Source organism: Caretta caretta, chromosome 4 (genome assembly GCF_965140235.1).
Source record: "Caretta caretta isolate rCarCar2 chromosome 4, rCarCar1.hap1, whole genome shotgun sequence".
NCBI classification, from domain to species: domain Eukaryota; kingdom Metazoa; phylum Chordata; order Testudines; family Cheloniidae; genus Caretta; species Caretta caretta.
This window is the reverse complement of record NC_134209.1, coordinates 145,652,731-145,677,830: the sequence shown is the minus strand read 5'-3', so window position 1 is coordinate 145,677,830 and position 25,100 is coordinate 145,652,731. Positions and strand designations below refer to the sequence as shown.

At 47.5% G+C, this 25,100-nt stretch overlaps 1 long non-coding RNA gene across 2 annotated transcripts; it reads left to right on the top strand.

The window, feature by feature from the left end:
- Positions 1-349: 349 nt before the first annotated feature.
- LOC142071959 (uncharacterized) lies at positions 350-23,862 on the top strand. 2 transcript variants are annotated; one of them, XR_012668240.1, is made up of 4 exons: positions 350-624; positions 14,202-14,277; positions 16,815-16,925; positions 21,557-23,862. It is a non-coding gene; the product is annotated as an uncharacterized LOC142071959 (long non-coding RNA). The 2 variants fall into 2 exon arrangements; XR_012668241.1 differs by lacking the exon at positions 21,557-23,862 and adding an exon at positions 17,798-18,141.
- Positions 23,863-25,100: the final 1,238 nt, after the last annotated feature.

Sequence of the window (25,100 nt, the reverse complement as noted above, 5' to 3'; positions counted from 1 at the left end):
CTGGCTCAGTCTCCAGTCCCAGGTGGGCACTGTAGTCTTTACCTTGGTGTAGCTGGCTGAGGTCATCTCTGGGTGGGGGGTTGACCATGCCATGCTGGAGAGTGCTGAGCTGCTGGTCACCCTTTCTTGCCCAAATTCTCCAAGAGGGAGGGTGTGGGGAGAGAAGAAATATATTTGCTGGATAAGGACAGGACCCTTGGTTAACCCTTTGGACTCACTGCCCTAAAGGGAAGGGGAAAGTGAGAGAGAAAGTGCCCCTTTGCATGGAGAAGCTGGGGTCACCATCTAGACCTTTAAATGAATCTGGTTGAGGAAATCCTATCTGAGTGCATAGCGACTGAGATCGATATGGCAGCAGGCTCGTAGTATGCCCTCTGTGCTACCAACTAAGTGCTGCCCCTCTCTGCATGGGGAGCTCTCTCATACCGTGCAGGGTTTCTTAAGCCTTTTTCTGTCTTTCTTTGGAAACACAGGAAGAGGGATTTATCATTCAGAGGATATGGCTGCACAGGGAGAAGACTGGCCTAGAACAGGGACTGGGAGACCAAACGCTTCTGTTCTGTTTCTACCTGTGAGACTTTGGATGAACTCAGGTGTTGTGTGACTGCTCCACTTCCACAAGGGGTATGAAAACATAACTCAGAGGGTTTAATCAACGTTGGAAAAGTAGCTGGAGATCACGGAGGGACGCAAAGTGGTGTTATCCAGGAATTGGAATGAAGGGATCATAATGTTGCCTAATTGCCACCTACTGTCCCTTCTGCTGCACTACAGCCTTTATCTGTGTGCTTATGAGACAAAGCAGCAGGCGGTTCGAGTACCAATTGGGCAGTACGATAGCAACCAAAATATTACGGTCAATAAGAAATCCAAATCCAATAATTCTTCCAAATAGGTGCCTCGCCGGTTGAGTAGCTGGGGGGTGGATTTGTGCAGCCAAGCTATCCAACCGGCAAAAAAGAAAACCAGCCGCTTTCCAGTGAGCCAGACCATACACAGTGTTTCAATGCCAGCCTGATCCTGGCCAGGGCTTCAGGTCATACATTGTCTGCCCCACCCAGCTGTGTACATGGCCTCTCTGGCAGGATGGTCTGTTACAGCTGGATTTTTACTCCACACACCGACCCAGCGGTTTGGTAGCTAAGTGGTTAATCTCATGGTGAAAGGTCACCTCCTGCTGCGGATGGGCCCCTGATCCGTTGGGGTAGCACTGTTGGTGTGATGCCGGTCCTGTTGCTCCCTTATGTACTGTTGCCTTCACTCCATCAGCTTGTTAGGCCACCGGCTTGGGGGAGCTTTGACAGCTGACCTAGCTGTTTGTTTGGTTCCCCCAACCCCCTAAGTCTCCATTCTTCCCTCTAGCTAGGGATGAGCAAATGCCATAAACTTGGGTTCAAACACTGGGCTCAGGGTTATACGTGATTCATCCCAGCTGTTCTGTGGGAGGTTAGGAGCCTCTGAGCACATCTATTGGCTGGAGCCCCACATGCGAGTTAGGCATCCGAACGCCAACCTCCCGTTGGTTCGTGGATGGCTCTGGGGCTTAGGTGGGAGAGAGGTGCCTGGTGCCCAGAGGAAGGCAGCAGCGTGCATGCCCGGAGGCGGGAACCTTTACTGCAAAGCTGAGAGGCTGAGTGAGGCTAGGCACTTACCGTGATAGGCGGGGTGCCTAAGTGGCCCCCCTGGAAGCGGGATGGTGCCTGTCACCTCAGCACCCAACACTTGAGATAGGCCTGACCCAAAACTCCAGGTCTCAGCTTCAGGGGTGAGATTTTTAGAAGTGTTGAGCATTGGCCTAACTCCGCTCCCATTAGAGCCAAGGGTGATCTTGACAGCGCCCATGGAGTGTCCAGCTGTGATCACTCCTGATTGGCTAAGAATTGGGGTCAGCCTGTTATTTTCTTATCCATCTTTCCCAGCCCATCCAGGCCCCGCTTATTTGTTTCTCTCATCCTCCAGTTATGTCCTGGATTCTAAGATCTCTGGGGTAGCTTTTGCCATTGATCATGTTTGTGCAGCCCCTGGCACAACGGGGGCCTGGCCGGATGGAGGCCTCCAGGTGCTATCATAACATAAATGTTAAACAAGAGTAATAAAATTCCCATTGACAGAAGTGGGAGCAGGCTTTGGCCAGGCCCTGAGCACTTCTGAAAATCCTACCCCCCTTGTCTGTAACAGGTTGCACCCCCATCCCAGAAACAACTGCAACCTGCAGGTGAGTATGTATTCCTGCTCTCCTGCTGTTCCTGATCCACTGTGAAGATGAGCCCTTCCCAGGGAGCAATGGCTCTTAGATCATGCTGTAGCAGCTCATGGCTTAGCAAATACTTAGTCCTGCTCTGAGTGCAGGGGACTGTCCTAGAAGACCTCTCGAGGTTCCTTCCAGTCCTCTGATTCTGTGAACTAGTAAATGGAAGCAGCTATTGCCATCCAGAGCTCAGGATCCTTAAAAGCCTTGCAGAACCATTTTTATACACATGCTGCCAGTTAATTAGCTGCTAGGAAGACTATATTGCTTGGCTTTTATATTCCAAAGAAGCTTATATAAAATTCACCAGCTAAGGAAGCAAAAGGACTATTATATAGGGTTAGCTAGGGAAGTTTTAGCCACACGTTAGGTGTGCTATGACTGCAGATCCACTTCAGGCTTGATTCTGCAAAGGGGCTGAATGCCGTCTGTTCCGACTGATTCTACTTGGTGTGGAGTGCTCTCAGCACTGGCCAGCATTGAACTCTTGGGTGACCGAGGAGACCAGCCTGCTAATTAATCCATTTGGATCCCCCAGGCAACAGCGGTGGAGGGTTAATAGAGCCATGCACAAGCATTAATAGCCAACATGTAACAGAGAGCCTGATCATATTGTTAAATATGATCTAATTTAAAATCAATTTGAGAAAAGTTTTATTCTAAAATGCTTCCCCATTTACATTTAATAAGCCCATTTCATTCCGGAGCCCAACTCGTTTGATAATTTCCCCATTAACAGGAGTATTTCCTCTGATCACACTGCAGCCGTGGCTTTCTGAAGTGGCTTTCTGAAGCTCTTTTCGTAATCTTCCAGATGCTTTGTAAACTTTAATGAATTCTTGCAAGACCCCTTAGAAAAAAAAATCAGAATTGTGTGGGTGGGTCACTGCTCACTGCTGGATGGAACCAGAACTGCTCAACTGTGTGTCATGAACCCTGCACTGTTAGCAGCTAATGCTCCCTTAACCTGAGTGGTGGACTCTCTGGTTTGGGAGTAGAAGGACCTGAGTTCTGTGTCAGCTGTTGTCCTGAAGTTCCAAAAGGCCCCAGTATGTAGTGGTAACTCTATCCACGGACTTGTAACAGCATTCAATAGAAGTGATAGACAGGCTGGCAGAGTAGGCCCTAGTTGGAATGCAAATAGATGTAGCTTTTGTAAGACAACTGAATGTCACCCACAAGTGACCAGCAGGTAGACGTTTAAGACAAAGACCTTGATCTTGCACCCATTGAAGTCATTGGCAAAACTCCCGGTGAGACTAGACCAGAGGTGGGCAAACTGTGGCCTGCGGGTCACATCCAGCCCGTGGGACCATCCTGCCTGGCCCCTGAGCTCCCGGCCGGGGACGCTAGCCCCTGGCTCCTCCTCTGCTGTCCCCCCAGCCCCGCAGCCTCAGCTCTCTGTGACACCCGAGCTCTGGCCTGCCGCTCCTGCTGGGCAGCGCGGCGGTGTGGCTGGCTCTGGCATGGTAAGGGGGTGGGGAGCAGAGAGGTTCCGGGGGTCAGTCAGGGGACAGAAAGCAAGGGGTGGTTGGATGGGTTGGGGTTTCTGGGAGGGGGGGCGGTCAGGGGACTGGGGATGGATAGGCGTGGAAGTCCCAGGGTGCCTGTCAGGGGGAAGGAGTGTGGATAGGGGTCAGGGCAGTCAGGGGACAGGGAGCAGGGGGGATTGGGTAGGGTATGGGTTCCCGGGGGGGGCAGTTAGGGGCAGGGGGTCCAGGGAGGGGGCGGTCAGGGGACAAGGAGTTGGATGGGGCGGGAGTTATGGGGGGGGGGCTGTCAGGGAGTGGAAGGTGGGAGGGGGCGGATAGGGGGCAGGGGCCAGGCTTTTTGGGGAAGAACAGTCTTCCCTACCAAGCCCTCCATACAGTTTTGCAACTCCAATATGGCCATTGGGCCAAAAAGTTTGCTCACCTGTGGACTAGACACAGGCCTGTATATATGAAACGTTCCTAGTAATGAAGGTTGCAAGTGTTATCCCCCTGGTAGAGGGGAAACCGAGGCAGAGAGCTGGAGATTTGCACTAACAGAGCCCTTCCTCCTCGGTAGAGGAATATTCCCAATAAAAATGCAATAAGGTCAAGATGCCCTACACAAAATGCAAGATCCATTGACACTCTGATAGTCCAGCATGCTACCCTACTCTAGTGAAATACAATCAGGTAAAACAGGAGGAAAAACCAACTCATCATGTCTGGCTGAAATGATGGCAGAGGCATTTAAAATCTGTTATTTTCAATTGACTGTCCTGCTGGGAGACACCCAAAGAGACCGTAAGATGCCATAATTCCACCAAGATGTAGCAGAGACATGAACAAACAGTTCAGCATCCTTTGGAGATGAAGTGGGAGAGGAACCTGGTGACATTCCTCATATCCAGCTCGCCTGCTGGGGAGTGGAATCTAAACACATAAAGCATGCACAGGCATGTGGGAGAGCTGCAGAGGCTAGAAAGAGGCAGAACCTAAGTGTAGGAGACTTATGTGCCTAAGTACTAGATATTAGGCAAGAATGATGCACTGCTCCTGGTCTGATGTGGATAGGGAGGGACTGTGGCTGAATGGTTAGAGCAGAGATTCCTTGGCTCTGCTGTCATTTGTTGCTGATTTGGTTGGTGGTCTGGGGAAAGTTACTGTCTCTGCGCCTCAGTTGATAGGAATTGCCATACCAGATCAGTCCTATGACCCCATAGTCCAGAATCCTGCCTCTGAGGGCAATCAGGAGTGGATGCTTCTGAGGAAGCTGCAGGCTTCTCCATGTGTAAACTCACTGGGTACACTAATTAACTCAAAGGGGTGCTCTGGGGGTTATTAATGCTTATTCAAGACTTTCCCATCCTGCGATGGGAAGTGAGGTCTCTTGGTTTATGCACAGGGCTGGGAATGGGGGATTTCTGAGTTCTAGTCCTGATTTAGTGGCAGCTGGTGAGCCTTGGGGAAGGTGGGGGGTCTTGGAGGCTCAAGCAGCAGCTGCAGCAAAATGGGGCGGGGCGGGGGGCAGTTGGGTGCTGAAGGAGAGCCAAGTCTTCGTTTGGTCTGTGGTAAACTCCCGGAAGGCAGAGAACGTCTCACCGAGCTTGCCTGGAGTGCTGTTGAGGGCAAATCTCCATGGGTCCCAGCTGCTGCAGCTGCTTCTTCTCTTGAGCTTTGTTCCTTTGCTGCAGGCTGCAGTGACCATGGAACGCTCTCATGTGCTGTGTGCTAACTGCCTGCCCCCTGTAGACCCGGCTGGTAGTTTGTGTTGATGTCATTCAAGCCGCTGGGATTTTTGCTGAAATGAGCCCAGCGTTTGAGAAGCCCTATATTGCCCAAGCACTAAATAGATACAAAATATTGCCTTTTCCTACGCTTTGTTCAATACTTCTCTCTGCGCTTGGCACTTTATCAGCGGGATAAACCAGCTTCATACAGCTCCTTGGCTAGATGCCCTAGGCTGAATTTCTTGATTTTGCAGGATAGTTGCCTTATTCTGTTTGTCACAGATATCTGACATCAGAATGCCAAGCCAGAACACAGTGCTGACCAAGCAAGCATGACTGCTGTGAGATCTGTCCTCGGATACTGTCCAACCTCAGGAATTGTTCAGGGAATTGGACAACTGGAAGGGGCGGGGGGGAGGGGTGGAGTGGAGTGGGCTCAGCTCAAACAAGATGTGTTCTGATCATTTCAAGTCACCTGGGTAAGATTCACCAGGGTTTAACTCTTTTCTTTTAGTGAATAGAATCATGGAAGTTTAGCGATGGAAGGTAAGCCAGCCCATCTCTACCTCAGCAGGCTGGTTCCCTACTGTATATTTACTAGATCTACCTGTAGTCTAATGTTAAGTGTCCCAAGCAATGGGGCTTCCAGCACATCCCACGGCAGGTTATTCCACCAGGTATTAGATGCAATCATTAAGAAACATTGTAATAGAAACCCCAGAGAATGCTGTGACCAGGATGGATGCAGGTTGCTTGAGCTCTGAAACGGCCCATGGGTGACTGCAGAAAAAGTTGAAATTAAATCTACAGTTTCCACCTTATAGACCACCCATGAATGAGATTCAGGGTGCACTACACACTCTATCGAGATGGATGGGTGGAGCAGAACACAGAATACCTGAAGTGGAAGATGACTGTAAAGAGAACAAATGACAGGTTATGAAGAACTGTAATGATATCAAGGCTATTAAGACCAATTGATCTAGAAAGCTGCTCATGATGACGTAACATCAGGATTGTGGGTGTCCCTGAGGAAATAGAGAAATGCAATTCCTCTGAATTTGTCCTTAAACTGCTAAATTGTCAGATCTGCTGGTAGATTTTTGTTTTGATGTAGAGTGGGTACGCTGGGCCCTTGCCCCAAGGAGGTCAGCTTAGAGCACTGACTGTGAAGTTCCTGAAGTTTACAACTAAGGAGTTTATACTGTATAAATGCAGAGAAAAAAAGGCATTGTTATGGGGAGAACCAACAATTAAAATACTGTTCTTTCAATATTATGCCCATGATGTATGTGGTTGCAATGAGGGCAGCTTTTAACCAAGAAAAACAATTGGCCAGGAAGATGGACTGGAGGTATTTTATTAAATACCTGGCCACATGCCATGTTAAGGATGGTGAGAAGATAGTATCATTCAGTTCCCTTCTTGAGGCAGAAAAATACCTCAAAAATCTGCAAACACCTCCCTTGTAAGAGGAGACATCTATGGAATGATCTGACCATATGAAATGTATGTATTGCTCGATGAGATCTGATATGGCTGCTCCAAACAAGTTGATGGGCGCTAGTTGATATTGATATTTTAGTTCCTTTTCTTTTTTTCCCTATGATTGGGGCTGAAGGGATATTATCAATTTACTTCCTATTGCCTTAACTGATGGAAAAGGAGCATCAGTGTAGAATCTATCATTTGATAAGTAATTATATATAATAAGTGCTTTATTAGATGGTGCTTCCTTATGGACTAATGTATCAAGGTTCTGTTGGTAATAGGTGGTTACTATAGTTGAGATGTTTTGGGACTCAGAGGCTGTGAGCATCTTCAAATTTCACCTGATCCGTATTTTGGACGCTTTAAACAGATTCTTCTTTTTGATTGTATGTTACTGTAGTGGGGCAGATTGGCTGACCACAGACCCGGAGTGGGAGGGGTCCCTCATTGAATCCTGGGGGGTGGAGCCACACCACGCTCACCCTTCCCACTGGAAGTTAGTGGGCGGGACTGGAAGTATAAAAGGTGGGCTGGAGAACTCAGTTGGGAGGCAGCCACTGGAGGAGCCAGACCCCTCCTGTGAGCTCCTGAGCTGGGCGGCTGCTGCAGACCCTGAGGGAGCAGAGGACTGGTCAGGACCACCAGGGCCATTTACAGACCTGAGCACGGAGGAGCTGCAAATGCTGACAGAAGCATTCTTCCAGGATGACCCTCTCCAGAGCCAGTACCCCGAGGGGGAGTTGGGAAGTGGCCCGTGGTAGCTGACCCCTGTCTGGCTGCAATGCTGAGAGCAAGTGAGTCAGTGTGTTGCGGTCAGGACCCCACGGACCCGGTGGCAGACCACTCTGCCACTGTTAGAGACCTGGGCTGGGATGCAGTGGAGTGGGTGGGCCTGTGTCCCCCCTGCCACCCAAATCCATGTGGGACAGTGTCCCCCTCTCTTAAGCAAGAAGCCTGTGCTTGTCAGCCCTCCACCAGAGCTAGGAGGCCCTACTGTTTGCTGCTCAGCCTGTGTGCAGCCCTGAGCCCCTCAGACTCTTTACTGCCCTGACCAGGAGCTGGGGGTCCATAACTGTGTGTGTTTGTTCGGCCCTGCCCACAGGCCTGAACTCATGTCTCCCGTTGTCCTGCTGATCCCCACATCAGGCAACCCCTGGAGATGTAGTGGGGTGGATTGGCCGCCCACAGACCAGGATGGGGAGGAGCCACTCCCTGCAACTAATGTGTATTTGTCTATCCACTGTCTTTTCTGTTTTGTTTTTTCACTTCTTTAATTCCTCTTTCTGCCTCTCCTTGTTATCCTCCCATGTTGGGAATTTCCTTCCCACTCCTGTAGAATATGTACTGGGAAGCGACACCTTACCCCTGGATTATATAACGTTCGCTGCTTTGATATGCAAGAACGATATGATGCTCAGGAAAATTTGCAATGTCTCATTTATTCACAAAGCAACTGTACATTTTATCCAGTACATTTTAACAATGGTGGCTCTGATAATTACCTGTGCCCCTTGGACTATAAAGGGGTTTAATAACCTTATTACAAGAAAAAAAATACTCAATGCTTTAAAAAGATATTAACATTGCCATGCTCCAGGAGACGCATCTGACAGAACTTGAAGCTTGTGAACTGATGAGGAATTGGATAGGCCTCTTGATTTCTAGTTGCTTTAATTTGAAAGTGAGGTGTTGCTCTACTAATCCATAAAAAGGTGAAAGTTAGTATTCTGAGCACAGGGCCTGACAGTGAGGGCAGATTTGCTGTGCTCAAGGCTGAAATTGGCAATTCTATAATCCTCTTGGCCAATCTCTATGGGCCAAACCAGAATGATCCCAATATTTTTCCTAATTTTTTAGGAGTATTAATGACATGGGCCACCATCCTATTATTCTAGCTAGAGAGCTTAATGAAAATCTAGACCCAGTCCTTTATAAATCTTCTCCATCTTCATATAAAAGCACAAATATTTGTCAGGTACTTCCTGTAAACCTAGATCAGCCATGTATATATGATGTGTGGAGACTGGGTAAACCTAAAGCCAGGGACTACAGGTTTTTTCCCCACAGCTCATTCAACATATTTAAGATTTGAACTATTTCTTAGCGTTACAAGACTTGATCAGTTCTGTCACCAATTGTGGCATTGGTACTGTTCTATCTGACCATGTGCCTATGCATGTGTCTCTTAGGCCCCCAGGGTATGCACCCCCCCCCAACTAAAATGTGGAGATTCAATACCTCTCTGCTGTTTGATGCACCATTTGTTAACTCCATCCAACAGGAGTTTGAAGTTCTTTTTTTAAAACAAATGCCCCCACTGCTTCATCAGCTGCCACACTTTGGGAAGCCTTTAAAGCCTGCATCAGAGGCTGTATCATCTCTTTAAAAAGAAATTGAGAGAACATAGACTTGATACCCTTGCAAAGGAAATTAAGGCCTTGGACATAGATTCTTCCCCCCTCCCCAGAGAAACTCAGAATCCCCATCAATCTAAGATAGGAACTCAACAAACTTCTGTCCCAAAGGGCTGAGGTTGCTTTATTCTGTTTGAAGCAAAACTACTAGAAATCTGGTGGGAGAGCTGGCAAGCTGTTGGCACACAGACTTAAACAAAAGGCTAACAGAAATAAGATTGCTGCTTGTACCTATTGGGTCCTGGGAAGTGGGTGGGCAACTACCCCACTCCATGAGAAAAAGGGCTGGAACAGGCCAGAGAGGCTGTGCAGACCAGCAGCCAATCAGCAAGGGCCTGGGGAGAGCCAATCAGTGCCAGGCTGAGCCCTATATAAAGGCTGCCTAGCAAAGGAGAGGGCAGTCTATCCCTGACTAGCAAGGGAGGAGGACTGGCTCCTGAGGTAAGGAGGTAGCACCTTGGACAGAGCAGTGCTGGGCAGGCTTGAGGGAGTAGAGAGCAGCTCAGGCCCAGTTACCTGCCAGGCTGTGACCTCTGCTAAAAAGGGTCAAGGAGGTGCATGGGGCTAAAGGGGAAGTGGCCCAGGGAAGATAGGTGGACAAGAGGGGAGAGAAGGAGGGCAGAGAGAGGCTGCTGCTAGAGGGTCCCTGGGTTGGGACCCAGAGTAGTAGGTGGGCCTGAGTCCCCCTTCCCCTGCTTACACTGCACCTGGCAACTGAGGAGTGTGGCTGAGACAGACTGCAACTTGTCCTGAGGAGAGGGCTAGACTTCGTGGTTGTGGTTGGCCACTGAGGCAGGTGCAAGCCAAAAGACTGTTACACTCCCCCCCACCCTGTGGAAGGGGGTGAGAATGGAGTAGTGGGCACTGCCGGAGGGCCGTGTCCTGAAGAGGATGCTGCTGAGTCGGGGGCAATGTGGGTCCCAAACCAGCAGAGCAGATGATGGGTGAGACACCATGTGCAGAGGGCACTTCACAGGTGACAAGCTAATCCCGGAGCAGCCACCAGGAGGTGCCAGTGGTGGTGAGTCCTGACCCCATCACACTGCTATTCACAACAGTAGCAATACATTGTATAGTACAGTCAAACATAGGTGCTAGAACTAGGGGTGTGGGGGGTGCTGCAACACCCCCCAGCTTGAAGTGGTTTCCATTATATACAGGGTTTACAGTTTGGTTCAATGGCTCTCAGCACCCCCACTATACAAATCGTTCCAGCACCCCTGCAGTCAGATATTAAATATTTATTGAGCTGAAGAGGGAATCAGTAAAGAACTCTTTTTAGTGGATTCTCTTCCACAAATCTCTGACTCTCAGAAGGAAATTTTCAACGCCCCACTAGAAATCGCAGAACTGATTCAGGCTATAAAAGAAATGAATGGCAAAAAGTCTCCTGGTGCAGTTGGGTTCCCAATTGAATTTTACAAAAAATTATCTGAGACTTTAACACTAGGTTACTACATATGCTCAATGAGGCCAAGAATCTGCAAACTCAAACTGTAATCCCAATTTTTCCTAAACCTGGGAAAGAACTCGGACTATGTAATAATTACAGGACAATTTCTTTAATCAATTGTGATGCTAAGATTTTAGCTAAAGCTCTTGCTATGTGAATGGACAAAGTTCTCTTACACATAAATCAGGTAGGCTTCCTTCATAATAGACATGGCTCATATAATTTGCATCAACAGATTGCTATTTCCTCTTTAAGAAATTCTAAAGAACCTGTAGGTGTATCTCGTTAGATGTTGAAAAGGCCTTAGTCCCAGGCTGTGTGATCAATCTTCCATGTGTTAGCAAAATGTGGATATTGCTTGGATTGCATTTTTTATATTCTAACAGTTTCCAAGGTAGTCACCAATATTATTCCAAGGTAGTCACCAATAAGAAAAGATATTATTTCTTACCCCTTTCCATTACACAGATACTAGGAAGGGCTGCCCCCTTTCTCCTCTGTTTCATTTAGTTGTAGAACCTTTAGCCATTGCATCCAAGCAAATCAACATGTTCATGGTAGCCGGGAAGGCTGAACAAAGCATAAAATTATGCTCTGTCAGTGGTTTTCAAACTTTAGTAATCCAAGGACTCGCATTTTGATTTAAAATTTTGCCCAGGCCCCGTCCCCACTACACCCCTGCCTCTCCTCTTCCCTGCCTCTTTCTGCCCCCTCCTCCAAGTGCCTCTCGCCCCCTCCCTCCCAGCATCTCCTGCATGTTAGGGAACAGCTGTTACCTGGTGTGCAGGAGGTGCTGGGGGGTGGAGGAAGAAGTTGAGGGAGGGGGAGGAGTTGATCAGCAGGGCCCACAGACCCTCTGGAGTACCCTCACGGATCCCCAGGGGTACACAGACCTCAATTTGAGAAATGATGCTCCTGTATTTGTATCTATGCCCGAGGTTACAATTCCTAACCTTCTAACCACTGTTAATACATTTGGACTCCTCTCAGGATATAAAATTAATTGGGGGGGAGGGGGGTAAATCAGAAATTTTAGGAATTATCAACTATGCCCACAAAGGCCTTTTCTCAAATTGGGACTTTCAATGGCAATCATCCTACATGGAAATATTTAGGAATTCTGATTCCCCAAAATATTCAGGACATCCCTAAGGCAAACACAGAACCAACTATTGCCCAAGTGGATTTGGGGAGATGGAGTTTGTTAATCCCCAGTTTGTGGGGTAAAATTAATTAATACACTGAACATAAATGTCCTTTCTAGAATTTTGTACGTCTTGGGGAGGGGGGGTGTGTCTCCTTATTTCTATGCCTCAGTTATTTTGATAAATTCAATATTGTCAGAGCATTTATTTGGGGCTCAAGTAAGAAACCTAGCCTGGCACTGAACTAAATTACTGGTCCCTCTGTGACTGGGAGGATTTCATTTTCCCAACTTGGAAAATTATTCTGTCTCCTTTCTGTTAACCCAAGCGTCTTTTTGACTGTTAGATATGACCCCACAGACTCCACCTTGGGTTCCAACTGAATGAGAATTGGTACACCCTCTCCCCCATCAGGCATTGTAGGATCAAATTACTATAGATTTGCTGGCTTCAGAGCTCTCACAATAGCGGCTGTGAGGCAAGCTTGGTCAGAGTTGACTAGAAAATTCTGCTCCCATCCACTCTTCTATGTAGAGGTGGCCCTATGGAGCAATCCTATCCTTAAACTTGGTGGCAAAACCTTCATGTGGAGGGATTGGATGGACAATGGAACTATAACTATATCACAGCTAATTGGCAATGATACACTGAAACTATTTGTAGATCTTCAGCAACAGTTTGGCTTGCCCTGCTCCAGAGCATGGAAATATCTCCAGTGAAAGCTCTTGCTTATGAATATATTTTGATGGGATGCACTAGGAGCTCCAGAACCTCTGGAACTCCTATTATTTTGGAGGAAACTCCCTGAGTTTACTTGCCCAGCGGTAATATTTGATTTTTCCGGCCCGCAAAACTGCCAAAGACTAACTTGAGAGTTGCTTGGATGAGAGATTTGGATACATGGCGCTCTCTGAGCCAATGCGATCCAATTGAATATAATGCTTAAAAAAGCAACTATAGACCTGAGACTACTGCTTATTTTCAAAAAGGTGTCTTTTGGTATATACTGGTCCCCACATAGACTAATGGTAATGGGCCTCAGAAATGCTGACTGCTGTTGGAAATGTAACTCCTTGGTGCTCCATTAGCTCATGTGTTTTGGGAGTGCCCCTGTATCAAGAATTTCTAGTTTGAGGTGGACCAAGGGCCTAATTTGATATTGGATGCTAAATTGGAGCCCTCCTCCAGTTTCATTCTTGGATATATTCCTGATACCTGGAGGTTACCTGGTAACAAGGTAGCATGGTTCCAATGTACAGTTTTCATTGCTAAAAAATTAATCCTGTAAAAATGGAGAAGTTGATCCCATCAAATATTGATGTGGCTGACCTCACAGCTAATGAATTACTGGCCTTCTGCAGAAAGGGAATACTCAAAATTCAAAGCAATTTGGGCTGACTTTTTTTAGAGGTTTATGATTAATGTAGACCCTGAAGATCAATATGTCCCTTCCCCTCCCCTCCCTTTATCCTAAACCTCTTTATTTACTTTGCATATTATAAGAAAGCTGGTATTTTGGTGTTTGGAAAATTAATAAAAATCATTAATAATAAAAAGAAACATTGTAATAACCAGTCTGATTCCCTCCATGCTTAATTACATCCTTTTTTCACCTATACCCCCACCCTTGCACTACCCTACATGTTCTGTATCTTGCCTGATCCTATGTATTGCCATAATGAATATGTCCTAGATTCAAAAGTCCAGTGTCTTGTTACTGAAAGTCATGCAGTGACTTGAAGCAAGTTGAGAAAAGAATACATGGAACATAGTACGGGGAACAATCCTACATAGTGGGGAGGGTTGCTTATAAGGACAAACTAATCTAACAGGACTTTCTTCTCTGCTCATTGATTCTCTCCAGGGTGGATCCAAGAGGGATTCTCCAGTGGATCTACCCTGCAATCTGATTACATGCTTCTCACACCAATGGTGGCACACAGAGTAGGAAAACAGTCTCTTCCATCCCTCTGTCATTAGCTGCTGCTTCTATCTGCTCTAAGCAGTTGAGATCAGCTGTTCTGCCCTCCCTGCTAAGGGTTCTCCTTAATGTTTCTCCAGGGAGACTTAGTTTCCTCATTCCAGTTGGTTGTTGAGTTTAGTGAGTGTTGTGACTGCCCTTTCTATCCTTTATGTCTCTTCTTTTGGGAGGTCTCAATTGGCTAGCATGGTGCTGCCCAGGTAGGTGAACTGTTCTACACTTTGTCTTTGCTGTCTAATGTGATGTTCCTGCTTGATGTCTTGGTTTCAGGGATGTTTTTCTGCAAGCTGAGCCAGAAGAAGAAAAAACAGCTGCAGGCAGCAAGGCATACCAATAACCTAAGCAGGTAAGAAGCAGAAAACACTCCACCTTGGGGTTTCTTGTAGCCCTGGCTGCAAATACTGATCTCTTCCCAAGGACCCGCAGACTAATTATAGTGCACCTGTAAGAGGGGAGGAGGATACTGTACTGAGAAAACAAATCCTTGTTGACCTGCCACTGCACCCTTTCATGTTCCTGTGCTCAGACAGCTTGTTAGCCTTCCTAGTAATGATTAGACTTTGCTACAGAACAGGTACTCCTTTTCTTTTTGCGAATACAGACTAACACGGCTGTTACTCTGAAACAGAACAGAGTGAGACCTTGCCAGAGATTCTCATAGTGTAGCCTTATAGAATCATAGGATGATAGGACTGGAAGGGACCTCAAGAGGTCATCTAGTCCGGTCCCCTGCACTCAAGGCAGGACTAAGTATTATCTAGACCAGAGGTCTCAAACACAGCCTGCGGGTTGCATGCGGCCCTTGGAGTTGTTTCCTGCAGCCACCAAGCTCCCTGCCCCCTCTTCCCCCAGCATGCCGCATTCCCACGCCTCTGTCTACCTCCAGGCACTTCCGCCACCAAACAGTTCTTTGGTGGCAGTTTGCTCCTCCCCCCTGGAAAGCGCTGGGAGCTGCACACTCAGGGGAGGAGGCGGAGAAGAGGTGGGGCAGGGATTTGGGGAGGGGGTTAGAATAGGGGTGGGGGCAGGGCCTCATGGAAGGGGTGGAGTGGGGGGCGGGGCCAGGGGCAGTGTGTATGGGGTGTCAGTGATGCAGCCCTTGGCCCAATGTACTAGGCCTCATGTGGCCCTCATGGTGGTTTGAGTTTGAGATCCCTGATCTCAACCATCCCTGACAGGTGTTTGTCCAACCTGCTCTTAAAAATCCCCAGTGATGAGATTCCAGAACCTCACCAGGCAAGTTATTCCAGTGCTTAACCACTCTGACAGTTAGGAAGTTTGTCCTAATGTCCAACCTAACCCACCCTGGCTGCAATTTAAGCCCATTGCTTCTTGTCTTATCCTCCAGAGGTTAAGAACAATTTTTCTTCTGCTTCCTTGTAACAACCTTTTATGTACTTGAAAACCATTATGTCTCCTCTCAGACTTCTCTTCTCCAGACTAAACAAACCCAATTTTTTCAATCTTCCCTCATAGGTCATGTTTTCTAGACCTTTAATCATTTTTGTTGCTCTTCTCTGGACTTTCTCCAGTTTGTCCACCACTTTCCTGAAATGTGGTGCCCAGAACTGGACACAATACTCCAGTTGAGGCCTAATCGGCACAGAGGAGTGTGGAAGAATTACTTACTAAATACTCCTGCTAATACATCCCAGAATGTTTGGTGGGTGGATGTTTGTTTTTTTGCAACAGCGTTACACTGACTCATATTTAGCTTGTGATCCACTATGACCCCCAAATCCCTTTCCACAGGACTCCTTCCTAGGCAGTCATTTCCCATTTTGTATGTGTGCAACTGATGGTTTCTTCTTAAGTGGAGTACTTATTGAATTTCATCCTATTTACTTCAGATTATTTCTCCAGATCATTTTGAATTTTAATCCTATCCTCCAAAGTACTTGCAACCCCTCCCAGCTTGGTATCATCCGCAAACTTCAATGATTTAGATAATGGGATAGAGAGTACACTTAAAGACATTGAACAGAACTGATCCCTGCGGGACCCTACTCATTATGCCCTTCCAGCATGACTGTGAACCACTGATAACTACTCTCTGGGAACAATTTTCAAACCAGTTTTGCACCCACCTTATAGTAGCTCCATCTAGGTTGTATTTCCCTAGATTGTTTATGAGAAGGTCATGCGAGACAGTATCAAAAGCCTTACTAAAGGCTTATCTGATAGCTGTTAGATCAGTGGGAGTTACTGGGTGTAACAACCTCTTGGGCACTGTACACTTAAATCCAAATAGTTCCCACTGATTGCTACTTCCTGTTCATCAAATACAGATGTTTGATTATAACTATTGTTAAAGCATCTGACTACGTTGCTGGAGTGGTTTCAGAATAAGACTGTAAGGACTGGTAGGGCTCAGGGCACTGGTGGAGTATTTAACCTTACATAATGCTTAACGGTAATTGCTGTGCACAGAGCGGCAGCTAGAAACATGCCTTCTCAGCAAGGGCGATCAGCTCAGCTAATGTCTCTGCAGTGCCAACAAGATAGCCAGCTCAGCTGACTTCTCATCACTAACAGGGGGCCAGCGACTGGGGCTTCTGAGCAAGTAGATGCAGCCAGGCCTGCAAATGGTGGTCTGCATTCCTTTTGATACATCAGCCCTCTGATAGAGCTAGGATCTCAGCCAGGGAACTGCTTAGGATAAGCTCTGGGGAAGGATCCCTGACTTGACAGATGCACTCAGAACTGTTACTGTTTGGCCTTCACCTCCGCTAATTACTCAATGTTCAGCCAAGCCTGAGGCAGAGCATTGACCAAAATGTTTTTATGCAACAGCTGAGGCCAGCAGAACCTCTGTAACTGTCCCCTTGTGGCCTTGGGCAAGGCCCTGCTCAGCCTCTCAGCTTCATTTAACTTCTGTTCCAGCTTCCTCTTTGGTGAAATGGGAATAAAAGTACTTCTGGGCCCCACAAAGGAGCCAGGACTAATCGGTTAATGTCTGTACAGCCCTGGGAGGAGGAGGACTGAATGCGAGGGGTAAGTTACCCTTGTCCTATGCCCTAACAACACTGCCATCCTTTGGAAAGTGCCTTGCAATCGACTGATAAACACTGAGTTGGGGTTTATTACACAGACTCACACTGACCTCCTTTCTATCCCTGTAAATTGCAAAACCCAATCAATGCAGCATTATCTTGTATAGCACTTTCCATACTCATTCTCCCCAAAGCACTGTACAGAGCTGAATAAGAAATAATAGAGGGAGAAACTTGAGTGGTACAAGTAAAGGAGATGAGGGAGGGCATTAGACAGTATTAAGACAGAGTTATCACTTCTGTCCCTATACTGTTTTGCTGCAGGCGTGTGACAGAGCACTGAGAGATACAGTTTGAGCCAGCACTCTGGTCACTGTTAGCACCAGTTGGCTTCCCCTGGGGGAAGCCCTTTTTGGTCAGGTTGCCTGATAACTACCTAACCTAGTCTGGACTAGTAAATGAACTAATTAACCCATTAACAGGCAAGTGGCTTAAAAAGAGCACTGGAAGGAAGTGCTTGAGAGAGAGGGGAATGAATGAACGAGAGCAGGCTTGGAGAGCCTGAAAAGGAGAGGTCTGAGTGGAGACTTCAAACCACATCCCAACTGGAAAAGTTGTGGAAGCGCTGATATGTATTGGTGGAGGGATTGAGGCACTGTAAACAAAGTACATGCCACTGTTGACCAACAAGAAGGTCTTAGAGCAGTCTTAGTGGATGAGGGGGTGCAGCACAGAACCCCATCACAACTAGGGTGCAGCACAGCACACTGTCACGTGTTCTGCCCCAGAAGTGGCTGCACTTCAGTGTTGGGTGAAATGATTGCTCTGTAATATAACTTGTAGAGGTTGTTAGTAACGTTCTTTGGGATACAGTTACAGGCCAGAAATAAGACAATTGTCATGATCATTTCTCCTCACATGAAATCTGAAAGGAAGTGAAGAGGTGGAGACAAGCAAGGAGGCTGCTTCAGCAGAAGGGATGATGACCATGCATTCAAGTCTGTCTCCTGGTGGTAGAGGGAAATGAGTACAATAGTTCCTCTATGGAAGGGTGGGTGCAAAGCACTTTGCATTTCCATAGCCTCTTCTGTCAGAGGATCACAAAATACCATCATCAGAAAAAGGGAGCTACCTATTTGTCAATTCACCCCTAGATGCCTGGCTTTTGAGGATGAACTGAGCTAAACTTTGACATTTAAGACAAAGGACGCAGCAGTACGTGGGGCTCTGTTACTGAGGGGCAAGGTCTGGTGGGGCTAGTGGTGCAAGTGGAATCCATTTCTTACTGGTATGGGTTGGGGGGGGGAACAGCAGTTAATGGGGGAGCCATGTGACTCCTCCCTGCCCTGCTGGGCAGGCCCCATGCCCACAGCTCCTCTGGGCGGTTCTATCACCCCAGCCCTTCCACACAGGGTCTCCTCTGGCTGTACAGCAGCCTCTCCAGAGGACAGGGCTGCGGGCGGCACAGCTGGACTAGAGGAGCTGCTGGCGTGGGGCCACCCAGTGGCCCCATGTTCTGCTCCTTTCCCCACTGTGGTTCCTGGGAGAGGCCTGTGGGGAAAAGAGCAGAACACCAGCAGCAACTCTGGCAGCTGTAGCAGCCCCAGCCCTAGCCTCTGGCGAGACTGCTGTACAGACAGAGGAGACCCTGTGTGGAAGGGCTGAGCTGTGCTGGAGGTCAGGGCCAGCTCTAGGTTTTTTGCTGCCCCAAGCTCAGGTGGGGCTGGGGCTTGCAGGTGGTGCTGGAAGCCGAGGGAGTGATGTCACCTTTTCCCAGTGCCTGCAGGGGCTTTCCCCCCTGCCCTGCCTGGCCCCGCAGAGAAGCCCCAATATCAGGGTGGCACAAAGCAGCGCAGCAGCCAGTGCGCAGATGAGGCTGTGCAGCCCTGGCTCCCTGGCAGGACTTGTCCTGTCCTCCCCAGGTAGTGGCTGGGCCCTGGCAGCTCAGCATCCTGGGGCTTCCCCTTCCTGTTGTGGCCGGGGTGGGGTGCCCTTGCCCTAAGTGGCACAGCTCTGAGAGCACAACTGCCCCCCAAAACTGGAGGGCTGGAATGCCACCCCTGGAAATGTGCTGCCCAAGCATGTGCTTGCTCTGATGGTGCCTAGAGCTGGTCCTGCTGGAGGTGTGGGGCCACTGGGCTCCTCCATTCTGCTCCTCCTGTGGTTTTTTCCAGTACACCGTACCGGCTATAAATATCTTGCTGATATGGTGGACTGGACTGCCCTACTTGCACTGCTGGGTAGAGCTCAAAAGCATGAGGTGGTTTGGATACTTTGCATGGGTAATTTTGTTAGCAAAGAGAGGGTTAAGTGAAGAAACTGATATGAAATCTAATGCAACAACAGAAAACCTAGATTGAGTGGGCTTGGTATTAATCAGAAGAGAATCAGAAAACAACCAGCCCACAAAAGTCAAGCTGGTACAGGGATACCACCCAAGTATAAGAAGATAATGCACACTTCTCACTCAGTATAAGGAAAAAATGGATGCTTCTCTGGCAAAACAGATGAAATTGCAACAGTTAGCTCATAGGAGGCACCATCCCAGATCAGATAGGATTCAACAGTTAGTATCTTGGAAGATGAAGAAAATCCCTGATAATGCACCTACTCAGAGAAGGACAAATGTAATTTAGTGGACTGAGCCCAGAGCCAGGATTCAGGAGTCCTGAGTTCAGTTCCTAGCTCTGCAAGTCAGCTGCTGTATGTCCTGGGGGATATCATTTCACTTCTTTGTGCAACTCTCCCGTCTGCCCTTTTGTTTTGTCTGTTTAGACTGCAAAGTCTTCAGGCAGGGATAGTTTCTCACTGTCTGTGCAGCACCAGCTCAAAAGGCCCCTGATCTCAGTTAGGGTCTCTGGGTTCCCCTTGATACAAATAATGAATAGTAACTCTTCATAGCTGCTGATTTGAGCTGAATTAGACCCAGTAATCTAGAGACAAAAATTCCATTATCAATAACCCCAAAGCAAACTCCTCCCAAAAGGAAGCTTTTTCCATGCAAGATACCATACTTCTAAAAGTGCTTGTAAATGTTCATTAATGAAACCTCAACCCCCCACGATATTGAGGCACAGAGGTGACTCTCGTTGTCGTAGTCATAGAGTCAAGAACAGAACCCAGGATGCTTATCCTGTGCCAGTCACTAGCCTTGACTTTCTACTTTTTATTGCTCTGAATTTTAAGGACATAAGAGTGGCCATACTGGGTCAGGCTGATGGCCCATCTAGCCTGTAGTGGGGCGGCAGCCTGACTCTGATAGGCAGGAGTTAAAAGCAGCCAAGCTAGGCTGATTAGGGAGGGGCTGACCACAGGTGTGGCCAGCTCAATCAGGGCCCAGCTGGTCCTGATAAAAGGGCTGTGGGGCTAGGAGACAGAAGTCTGTCTTCAGCCCTAGAGGGAGAAGGGCTAGCTGCCTGAGAGGAAGGTACCTGAACTGGAGCAGTGCTGGGGAAAAGGGCAAGAGAAGCTGGGGAACTCTAGCTTGGCAACTCCCCAGGCTGCAGGCTTTGTTGAAGGCCTACAGAGGTACTGGGGCTGCAGAGGGGTAGCTTGGGGATAGGCAAAGGCAGCAGGTCCTAACCCCTTGCCAATGATGAGTAGCCATTACAGACTGCAGTGATCCATCCCCTGTCATCCAGGCCTAGCTTCTGGCAGTTGGAGGTTTAGGGACACCCACTGTGTGGGGTTGTATCCATGAACATCTTGGCTAACAGCCATTGATGAACCTATCCTCCATGAACTTATCCAATTCTTTTTTTTAACTCAGTGATACTTTTGGCCATCACCACATCCCCTGGCATCAAATTCCACAGGTTCACTATGTGTCATATGAAGAAGTACTTCTTTTTGTTTTTCAGACCTGCTGCCTGTTACTTTCATTGGGCAGCACCCCTAGTTCTTGTGTTAATCCTCCACTGAAAACACATTCAGAGCCCATTCATGCTCCAGTCTTGAGTGAAAATTGGTAACTGTGGCTCATTCAAGACTCCTGATCAGTGGATCAACTTTACAAACCACTCTCCATGAAAGCCATCTTGAATTGATTGTCAGTTTTATTCAGCAACTGTCAGACCACAAAACCATGTCTCTGTAATGCTGAGCTTTCCAAGACACTCTTGGAGAAGCACCCACTAAGGTGGCCTCTAGTGGTGTTACCCAGGGTTCTTTCTTACCAAAGCTCTTGGTAACTTTTAATCTGTGCGAAGTGGTGTCAAAAAATAAATCAGGGGAGACACGGCCATGTGACCGATAGATGGCTGGCACAAACAGGACAACACGAGTGCTTTCGCTTAGAGCTAAACTTTACTTAGCCTCAAGCACTTACACACGTCCACAACAAGTTAGTAAAACACCCCCAACCCTCGATAATTACTGAAGCTGAATGTGGCTCTCAAGTGGCACAGCGGCAGAGTGCCAGTGGGGAACACAAGATTCATCCAGGGGGAGAGTCCCTGAAGAGCCCCTTCTGAGAAGTCCTGCTACCTTAAACTTCCCCCCTTATTTATACATTAAGGGATATGTCATTGTATTACTAAAGAAAACTTGCTAAGCAAGCAGTTTTTAAAGCTCAAGCAAGAGGTTTCCTTATGATGGTCAATTAACCAGATATGTTTTTTTCTTTCTCCCCAGAGTGTCCATGTCTTGGGACCCTGACAGACACATTCCTCAGGGTACATTATAGACAAGCTTCCTGTTTTTTCTAAAATACATATATCTAGAATTTCAACATTCTTGGCAGGAAGGGTGTGGGGTCAAGCTGCCCTTTCTGTGGCACGCAAAACCCCCTCCCCTCCTGCCTTGGTTATGCTAAGGCTGCTGCATGACCAATTTGTGGTCTGCTGACTTGACTACTTTTAGCAATAAGCAATAGTGGTTTCAGGCACTTTACTGGTTTGCCAAAATCTCCCTGTACAGTGAGAGATAAAAGGTTACAATCAAACTCCATTCAAGAGGTTTTATTAACTGGGGGGAAAAGGAAGCACTGAAACCAGCTTGCAGAGAAATAGCTCTTCCCACCCAATCCATCTTACTGATCAGCATAGGTTTCAAGCAATGGATAAAATGACATTTGGCCCACTGTAACAACAGCCACTGGAATCATTGGATACTTACTAATCCCTGTCACATGACAGGAGTATTTTGTAATCCTCACTCATGCAGGGCCAGACAGTATAGATCAGCCTCTAGTAGCACCTCCTGTCACATCTTTATTACAACCCTGAAGTCTCCCTGAAGTTTCAGTTGGTCATGGGATCCTTCATTTTCCTGTCCGCTGTTAACCAGCGGCCACGGGACATCCTAGAGGTGGCTGCATTTCAGTGGCTGGTAAAGTGATTTCTGCCCTGTATATATTAAGGGCTTCATCCTACAAACTTATGTGTGAGTAATATTATTCATGTGCACAAGTGATTATGGGATCATGCTCTAAGGGTGAGATTGTCAGCACCCACAATCTGGGCCAGATTGTTGCAAGGTCTCAATACATTGGACGGTGAGCTCCATTGGAAATCTGGCTCTTATCTAAGTACGTACATGGCAACTGAGGTCTTCTGAAAATCTGGCTTGATGTATGTATATGATTTGAGTTCCTTTGGAAGAAGGGCAACATGAGATTATTCTTCCCTTAACGAAAGCACTTGTAGATTTGTCTGCAGACAGACTCCTTAGTGTTGTATCTTTCTTTGTGTGTCATGTCTCTGTTGGTGTTTGGGACAGAAATGGGTTCTAGCCACAAAGGTCAGGTCTGGATCCAAACTTTCCCCTAGTTTGGAGTGTCCAGGTCTGGGTTTTTGTTCCAGGCCTCTCTAATTTGGATATCACACATTTTTAAAACCTTCCTTTCCTCCCCAGAAGATTCATAGCAAGTCATCTCTAGGTCCGAGGGACAAATATTCTGTTGGTTGAGTTCTTCACCCTCCTTCTCTCTAACTGCAAGGATATGACCCACTACTCTCAGCAGAGTGGCAGTACTTAGCGCTAAAACACTGGCTAAGGTAGGAATTTGGTCCAGATGCCCTAGGACTGCCAGAGGCTCCAGAGCTACTGGGAACCTTGGACATACTTCATAAATTCCCTAGGCCCAGGTGTGCTATGTATGCTTTACCAATGAAGAGGGACTTTACTGGTCTGGAGTTTTTTGTGGAAAAAGAGCTCTAATGGTAGAACATATTACAGAATGTTAAAAATGCTTCTGTGGATCTCAGGCTACGCCTGGTATAACAAGAGTCTATTCAAAATGTATTGGATGCCACAAAGGTGGTGCAAGATGGGAGGGCCTTGTCCTCTGTTAGTTGTTTGTGGTGTAACAAAGAAAAAGGAGCCCTGATGTTTATGCTATGGGACTGACCAACTGTCAGGTATCTGTGAGACAAGGTGGATGCAAGATTGGAAGTAGTGGTTGGTTTCAGCAACCAAACCTCAGCTGAAAACTAGATCCTAGATTATGGACCTCCTATGCCGGGTTTAACTCCACCACAAAGACTTTGGCTCTTAAGAGCTGTAGTGGTTACTAAGCGCTTGATTTGACAACAGAGGAGCAGGCTTATGCCCAGAATAGATCAGTGATATTCAGACCTGTCTGAGGTAGCAGGGAAAGGAAGAATAGCTTATCAATGTAGAGAGCAATTTATGAATTTGAATAAATGCAGACCCCATTTCTCGATACATTTGGATAAAGAATACTGAGATAGATCAAACAATGTTAGACTTCCATTCCACCTGCTTTTCCTTTCCCTCCTCCCCCGGTCTCCTCTTTCCCTTTTTTGCCTGTTTGTGTATGTCTTTTACTTTTTTATTATTGTTACCCCCACGATACCATGTTATATCTATGTAATATTGTCTGATTTTGTATTGTCTGGTCTTGCAGCTTTGAGAAAATTGTAAAGTTTTGTTATTGCATAATTTTATTGGCTATCCTGTGAAATGAGCAGCATGTGGTTGACCTTTTTGTATTTTGATTGTTTATGAAAATTAATAAAAAATGGTTCCTGAAAACCCATTTAGTTATTTCAGTGCAAGTTTGTGCGTGCCCACACACAATTTGGGAATAAAAGTGGCTAAACTCTCCTTTGCCATGAGTATGGTTGCCAGGTGTCTGGTTTTTGACTGGAAGGCCCAATCAAAAAGGGACCTGTCGGATCTGGTCTGCACTGCTGACCGGGCCATTAAAAGTCCCATTGGTGGCACAATGGGGCTAAGGCAGGCTCTCTGCCTGTCGTGGCTCCCAGAAGCAGTGGTATGTCCCCAGCTCCCCCTTTTAGGCATAGGGGCAGCCAGGAGGCTCCGTGTGCTTCCCCCACCCCAAGCACCAGCTCAGCAGTTCCCATTGGCCGGGAACCACGGCCAATGGGAGCTGCAGAGGTGGTGCCTGCAGACAGGGCAGCATGCAGAGCTGCCTGGCCATGTCTCAGTGTAGGAGCTGGATAGGGGACATGCCGCTGCTTCCAGGAGCCACCTGAGGTAAGCACTGCCTGGAGCCTGCACCCCCTCCTGCCTTCCAACCCCCTGCTCCAGCCTGGAACACACTCCTGCAGCCCAAACCCCTCATCCCTGGCCCCAGCCCAGATCCCACACCCCCAGCCAGAGCCCTCACCCCCTCCCGCACCCCAATCCCTTGAGCCAACCCAGTGAAAATGAGTGAGTGAGGGTGGGGAAAGTGAGCAGCAGATGGAGGGGGATGGAGTGAATGGGGGTGGGGCCTCAGAGGAGGGGCAAGAGTGTTCGGTTTTGTGCCAGTAGAAAGTTGGCAACCCTAGCCATGAGGCCTACAAAAAACAATGAGACCATACTGGGTTTCTTTAGCCCCTTGTATTCCAAAATAATTGTCCACACACATTAGAACCAGCCTAACAATCAGTTTTAATTCACACCTTATCTTATGGGGTGAGTTTGAGTATTTAGACCTGCTTGAAATGACAACACTTTGCTGGTAAAGGCCAGTGCACCTAAAATGTATTTGCTTCCCCAAACTCTGGTTCTGTGCTAGCTCAATAGGTTGACAGAACTTGCAAAGCTGTGCCATTTCCAACTCCTTCCAAAGGAGCTTGTGCTGAACCCGTATTTATATCTTGTAGGGAGAAGGGGAGTAGATGACTATTGAGCAGGAATGCTCTTACCTCTTTCCCTTTCATGTGTAGTCAGTACAGGTCTAATACAAGTGCTCGGAGGAGGAACA